Source organism: Berghia stephanieae, chromosome 9 (genome assembly GCF_034508935.2).
Source record: "Berghia stephanieae isolate SIO BIC M18660-M18661 chromosome 9, UCSD_Bste_1.3, whole genome shotgun sequence".
NCBI lineage: Eukaryota > Metazoa > Mollusca > Gastropoda > Nudibranchia > Aeolidiidae > Berghia > Berghia stephanieae.
Genome location: NC_088368.1, coordinates 11763592 through 11771091, shown reverse-complemented (window position 1 = coordinate 11771091; position 7500 = coordinate 11763592). Strand labels below are relative to the sequence as shown.

The 7500-nt window shown below is 38.0% G+C and overlaps 1 protein-coding gene across 1 annotated transcript in view; it reads right to left on the bottom strand.

Moving 5' to 3' along the window:
• LOC144979692 (uncharacterized) overlaps nucleotides 1-7500 on the bottom strand; it is a gene marked incomplete in the record, with an annotated part of 219627 nt that overhangs the window by 208521 nt on the left and 3606 nt on the right. The window contains 1 exon segment of the mRNA XM_078926613.1: nucleotides 4249-4785.

Sequence of the window (7500 nt, the reverse complement as noted above, 5' to 3'; positions counted from 1 at the left end):
TCATAATACTGTGAGTAAATCCACATTACTATAAAATGTATTAAGCGGAGATCAATAACATTATCCCAACAATTATGGTTAAAATAGCCTGAATAGTTACGATAAAAATCTATATATATTAGTCATGTTTTGTTATGATATTATGGAGAGGATTAATATTCGAAGAGAAGGTGGTGATGGTAAATAAGAGAAGGAGTAAGAGGAGGAGGAGGAAGAAGAAGAGGAGGAGGAGGAGGTGGTGGTGGTGGTGGTCGTCGTCGTCGTGGAATAAGATGAAGATGACGATGATAATCACAATGGCGACGGCGACGACGACGATGTTGTCGATGACTTAAGGCAACTAAATTACTAGGTAGGGGAAATGAGAAGGGGTTGGGAGGGGGGGGGGGGCTTACATTGCTCCTGTATACGAGTATAATACTATATAATTATTTATCAGCATTATGATTATTATGCTTGAAGTAATTGTTAGGCTACCTGAACCTATGGACCGTGACAATAACATGTACCAATAACAAATACAACAGTTTTATTTAATAAGGTACGAAACATAAGGGGACGTTCCGCACTCAATCGCTTCTTCGGCATACATCAACAACGACATCGATAAGGGATACAATGCATAATACCAAGGAGGAAAAACAAAACAAAAACAAAACAAAACAAAACAAAAAAGATCGAATTTCGACCTGGTGAAATTTGATCTTGACAATTAGACATTCATTATCTCAAATAAATAGTTCATAGTTGCGTATTCTGCGTTCTTGAAACTTGTTGAAGTTTTCTAAAAGCTTTCGTTTCTGATAAAACCATTCCGAGGAAACTGGCCGATTTAATAGTTGCCACAACTTGAGATTGTTCATCAAAATATGAAATGCCGTTCGTTAAAATTACGGCTATTTTCTTTTCTTCTTATAATAATAAGCATATTTATATAGCGCCTTTCGTCGAAATCTCAAAGCGCTTTTAAAAAAATAAAATAAATAAATAAATAAAAATTAAACAAAAAAAAAACAAAACAAAAAAAAAAACAACATTCAACCAAGGTATCAAAACAATCTCTTCTTTCTCAATCGCTTATTTTCACCTATTTGATAGAAAAATTTACAGCAATATTACAAGACATGCAAATTGTCACCCATAAACTGGCAAGTCGGGTCAGTAACAAAGCCATTTTCAGCATTGGCTGTCACGCAAAGCAATCAGCCCCACGGTGTGTAAGTATTTATCACAATATTTTGACATTGCGACACCCGACGTCATGAATAGATAGTATGCGCTTGGCTAAGAAGCTCATAAGATTGTCAACCGGAAGTATAACGGACCAACACACAAAACTGTGTGTATCCATGAACGTTTATATTCGGGTTAATACAGTTCTGTGAGCATTACTCATAAACGCGGATGGCAAAAAACAATAACAAAAACCTTAGTGACGTCATCTTCGAGCCATCTATATTTTTCCAATCACCTGTGTTAAAATTGTAAGTGATGCTCACGATCCGTGTGGCTGATAGTATCAGGTGACACGCCAATTTCTTCGGAATGGTTTTGTCAGAAACGACAGCTTTAAGAAAAGATCAAGTTTCAAGAACGCGGAACACGCAACTTAGGAACTATTTGAGATGATGAATGTCTAAATGTCAAGATCGTTATGGTCAGTACCCTTTTTGCAGTCATTCAATGAGTTATGATGTTATGTGTTTAGGTAAAATACCAACAACATTCGCCAGCCAAACTAAATATTGATAGTGCTTATCTATCTATAGGTAGAACGAAGTTGCCGTCACTCAGGTCTTTGTTATTGGTTTGTTTGGTTTTTGCCATTTTTATAAGTAATTCTCACTAAACGGCATTAACCAGACTATAAACGTTTAAGGTTACATAGTTTTGTGTGTTGGTCCACTATACTTCTGGGTGGCAATGTTGTAAGCTTCTTAGCCAAGCGCATACTATATATACCGACGCACATAAATTATGTGTGACTTTAAACGTTTACAGTCTGATTTAATAATTTAGTGAGAGAAAAAAAATCACTAAAAGATTGTCTAAAAATAATCGATAGAAGAAAATTGACGTCACTCGGGTCTTTGATATTGTTTTTAGCCAACCATTTTTATGAGTTGTTCTCACTAAATTCTATCAATCGGACAAGAAACGTTTAAGGTTGCACATACGAAGTGTGTTGGAACGTTATAGATAGAATGCGCTTGCAGAGTTCACTAAATTGCCATCAGAGTATAACGGACCCAACACAAACTCTGTGTAACTGAACTTTATAGTCTTGTTATAGATAGAATGCGCTTGGCCAAGGAGTTCACAACATTGCCATCCGGAAGTATAACGGACCAACACACAAACTCTGTGTAACCATAACTTTTATAGTCTGGTTAATACAGTTTAGTGAGAACAACTCACAAACGCGGATGGCAAAAACAATAACAAAGGCCGATGACGTCATCTGCATACTTTATACAGTTTAGTGAGAACAACTCACAAACGCGGATGGCAAAAACAATAACAAAGGCCTGAGTGACGTCATCTGCATACTATCTATACCCAGCTGACGGATGCTGTGACTTTTTTTTTTAACTCAGCGCATAGCATCACAGTTTCATGTGCTCGAGGTCATTGGTCACATTGGAATATGTGCTCAAAGTGACCCACATTGAAAAGTGTTCACAGCTTTTGGAATATCTAACATCACGATTGGTCATTTTGTTCAGCTTGACACATGGGTGTGTTTACAACTTTCATAAACAAAGCAGCGTGTTTACATTTCTGAAGAAATATCCAATCGTTGGACAGCAACAAATCATGTGATTGATGACTTGGTTTGACGAAAACATGAATATAAAAATCGCTCCCACTATGAAGAGCCGAGTAAAGTCAACGTCTATGCATTTAACCAGGTCACCAAAGTAAGAGTAAGAGTAAGCTGTGAATCACACCATCAAGGACAACGACTGAATGCACGGTGCGTTAAAAACTAGGCCACAGCACATGATCTGAGACAATCGACGCCACGCTATGCGTTTAGGTAAAATAGTCACAACATCCGACAGCCAAATTAATACCGACACAAAAAAAATTGTGGGTAACGTTTCTTGCCCGATTGATATAATTTAGTGAGAACTAATCATTAACAGGTTGTCTAAAGGCAATAACAAGAGCTGAGTGATGTCATATCCGTTCCTTCTATAAACCTTGATCACAGTTTGCTGCTCAACAAAGGGTTAGGTAACCCGGCCACCAATGCCTTCCTATTTAATTTACGTGATCGAAATTCAAATAAGATACGTGTGCTCCTTTTAACTTCGATTTGATTGAAAATTTGTTAATATTGTTAGAACGTCTCCATACTGTATCTACATCTATTTCTTTCATAGCCTTCAATATATTCTGCAACTAACACCGGCATTTCCCAAGTTAAAAAAAAAAAAAAGAAAAACGAACGGCAAAAGCTGGATCTGAAGTCAGAGCAGATCACCCTTCTGCCAAGCAAATGGGGGAGATCTATATTAATTTTCCATGTGCTCGAGAGAGAGAGAGAGAGAGAGAGAGAGAGAAGAGAGAGAGAGAGAGAGAGAGAGAGAGAGAGAGAGAGAGAGAGAGAGAGATATGAGGGAATCGCAAATATAGAAAGAATTGAGTTAGAATATTGTACAAAGGAATAAATTTAGAGTAGATGATCGCGTAAGAGAAACGAGAGAGAGAGAGAGAGAGAGAGAGAGAGAGAGAGAGAGAGAGAGAGAGGGGGGGGGGGGGGGGGGCGGATGGCTAGTATAGATGAATGCGCTTGGCAGGAGTTCACAACATTGCCATCGGAAGTATAACGGACAACAACAAACTCGTGTAACCATAACTTTTATAGTCTGGTTAATACAGTTTAGTGAGAACAACTCACAAACGCGGATGGCAAAAACAATAACAAAGGCCTGAGTGACGTCATCTGCATACTATCTATAAAAAGATTTAGAGGTAAAATATTGTACGAAGGAATACATTTGGATAAATGATCGCTGAAGAGAAACGAGAGAGAGAGAGAGAGAGAGAGAGAGAGAGAGAGAGAGAGAGAGAGGGGGGGGTTATAACGGTGATTGGAAACGAATGAGAGGATAAATATTAAAGAAGGGGGAAAAGTGGCGACGTAAATCAAAGAGGAGAAAAAAAAAAACCAAAATAAAAAATATATCCTAGATAGACCCAACCTAAAGATTATTTTCAAAAGAATGGAAAATGACTCACCAATGGACGGTCAGTGTGTGTTTTTAAGTCCACAAGAGAAAATTCAACACACACAAACACAGCTACAAGTCCACGATGATGAATCGAAAATAGCAATAATAATAAAATAACACGGTAAAATCACGAAATTCTCAAAAACTTGAACCGCTGCAATATCGCTATGACCTCCACACTCCACACGAAATAAAACAAAACTATCTATCTACTCGTTAGGTCCAGTGTTTAATAACATGTGTATCCGTCCCGGTTCAGGTTCACTGGACCGGATTTTCCTGCTCTACTCTGACGTCCCTCGAAATAGAATTATTATGTTTCCATTTAATCCTCCCCCCTTCTTCTCTCTTTCTATCCTATCTTTTCGCCGGCTTATCTATTACTTTCTTCTCCTCCCAAAAGGATTCTAAGCTCCACCTTTCTTTTCCCCTTTCATCTCATCCTCATGAAATCGACTCAAAGGAATTTCAGTCGGTGACTGCGGCTGACTAGCGCTGAGGTTTGTGGGGTGTGTGACAGTCGGTTAATCGGGACAGCTGGTGACTGGGAACGAAAAAAAAAAAGAAAGAAAAAGAAGTTTGAAAATTAAAAGGACAAAAAAGAAAGAGAACAGGGGGGAAAAGAGAAAGGAAAAAAAAATATGAAAAACTGATGAACAAATGTTTGTAAGAAAGCATGTTTATACGGTAGATAAATTGGTAGATCGTTAAGTTAATCGGAGTCTCGCCTTGTTCAAAGTTCAAACAAAGCTCATTTCGCTCAGTTTTAATTTGTTTTCTTTTTCTTTTCTTTTATCAAGTCTCATTCATCAGTCCGCTCAGAATAGTGAGCATATGTATGGCCTGGCTTTATATAGAGCAATATCCGCTCAAAGCGCCTGTTAGGCAATATTACAATTTTTTTCCGACAGAGACAACGCTGTTAACGGCCAGGTACTCATTTTACACCTGAGTACGGTGACAGAATGTGAGTAAAGAGCCTTTTTCAAGGACTCGACTATGCGCCGAGCGAGGCTCGAACCCAGGACCTTCCGATCCGAAAGCGAGTGTCATAACACTAGACCACATAGCCGCACGTTAGACCAGCGCCACATCCAGGAGGTAGCAAACAGGTACTATTGTCTATTTAACGCCACAGAAATAGAAATAAACACGGAATTCGTTGGCCGTGTGACTATGAACAAGGGATTTATTCAACAAGACGATGATCAAGGAGCGTCTTTTCGCGTGCGAAAACAGAAGATCATACATTCCCCCTAAAGTCTTCTGTAGTCGTGGTGCTAAATTTGTGTGAGTGCATTACATTGCGTCCTCCTCCTCCTCCTCCTCCTCCTCCTCCTCCTCCTCCTTCTTCTTCTTCTTCTTCTTCTTCTTCTTCTTCTTCTTCTTCTTCTTCTTCTTCTTCTTCTTCTTCTCCTCCTCCTCCTCCTCCTCCTCCTCCTCCTCCTCCTTTTTCTTCTCCTTCTTCTTCTTCTTCTTCTTCTTCTTCTTCTTCTTCTTCTTCTTCTTCTTCTTCTTCTTCTTCTTCTTCTTCTTCTTCTTCTTCTTCTTCTTCTTTGACGCCGCGCTCTCATCTAAAGTATGTTTTATTACGCCAAAAGGCAGCGTCCAATAGAAAATAATGCTCAGTGTGCATCTTGTATTAATTTTATATCTATTCTCTGAACTAAGGATTCATGCTGCTTGCAATGAGTAATGAGCGAAGAGATGGAGTTAATATCAGAATGTATATTTGTATTACAGCAACAGCAGCAGCAGTACAAATTTTTGTTACAATTTCATGACAATCAATCCGTTCGGCAACAGCCGTATCGAAGTCGTCTTTCCGCTATGTCACTTACGTCAAATGATCTGCTTTCGCGAAGACTTCCCCGAACCTTGCACAAGCTTGTCAATATTTTGGTAACTCCCTTGAGCAGAAGGGTCGTTATTAGACAGGATCTGGCCTAATCTTGCGTGGATCTCAGTCCGTTGACAGCCAATCTATTGTCTCCTTTTACTGTCGAAATCCAGGACGCTTCCATCCCATTATTCAATCTGAAGCTGAATCTTCCATTAATGTCCACCTTTACTAATGAAGATTTTGACATGAACATTATATTTAAGTTGAAAATTCAGCAGTGATAGAGAATCTGTAAATAAATCTAAAGTAGGTGCAGATGTAACTTCCCGCGGTAAATTGTTCCAACCTGTGATGGTTCTGGGGTAAATGAGAATTTAATTTATTTTCTGAGGTCTTTGGGGTGTATCACGGTTTAGCGCACTCTTTGAGAGAACAGTCCGAAGGCCGCATAGCGAACCAAGTTTTCAGAAAAGAAGGTGGTACCCCCTTCTTCTTGTTGTAGATACACGTTATATTATACTGGGGTGGTTTAAATGTTAAAATTGAATATAATAATATTGTCTTGATTAGAAACGTGGGTCTTGTTAAAGTTTTATTGAAGACAGTGTAATAATATTGTCAAGGGTGCGAGAAAAAAACAAAACCCAGGAAGAACTATGACACTATTCAATACGCAGCACAAATGAAAAACATTCGAAAATTTGCAGGCAACATAAACAAGACTTTTGGTTTTGTTAATGCCTTTTGTGTTTTGTTTTTTTAAGAGGGGGGTAAGGTTTTTTGTTGTTTTTTTTTTTTCGTTCGTTATATTTTGCTTTGCTTTTGTTTTGTTTTTTGTTTTTTTTTTTGTTGTTGTTTTTTAGTTATTTGTCTGTTCTTGATTTTTTTTCTTTGTAGTTTTTGAGAAGGGCGTTGCTTGTTGTTTTTGTTTTTATTAGTTTTTATTTTTTTTGTTTTTTTTTTGTTTTTTTTTTGTTTTGTTTTTTGTTTTTTTGTTGTTTTTTTGTTGTTGTTGTTGTTTTGTTTGCTTTTTATTTCTTTGATTTGTTGATTTTTTTTTTAAATTGTTTGTTTGTTTGGGTTTTCTTTTTTGTTTATTTGTTTTTTGGTTGTTTGAGTAAGGGGGAAGGGAGGGTGAGTCAATTTTTTTTTCTATAAAAAAAATAATAAATTCACCTTAAAAATGAACACCGTTTACCTGGAACATTTTGTCATTGTCCCAATTAACTAGTGCGGGGCGGTCCTTGGCAAGCTTAAGGACCACGGTCCTACGGTCCTTGGGAAATGAAGACCGCGAGGACCGGTCCTTTTCGACATTGAACATTCCTGAGAGACTGTTGGAAATTCGAACCGGTTTGACCTTTGAGACCATGGATCGTTCATTCTTGAACCGTTAAAGACCGCTACACGATGAAA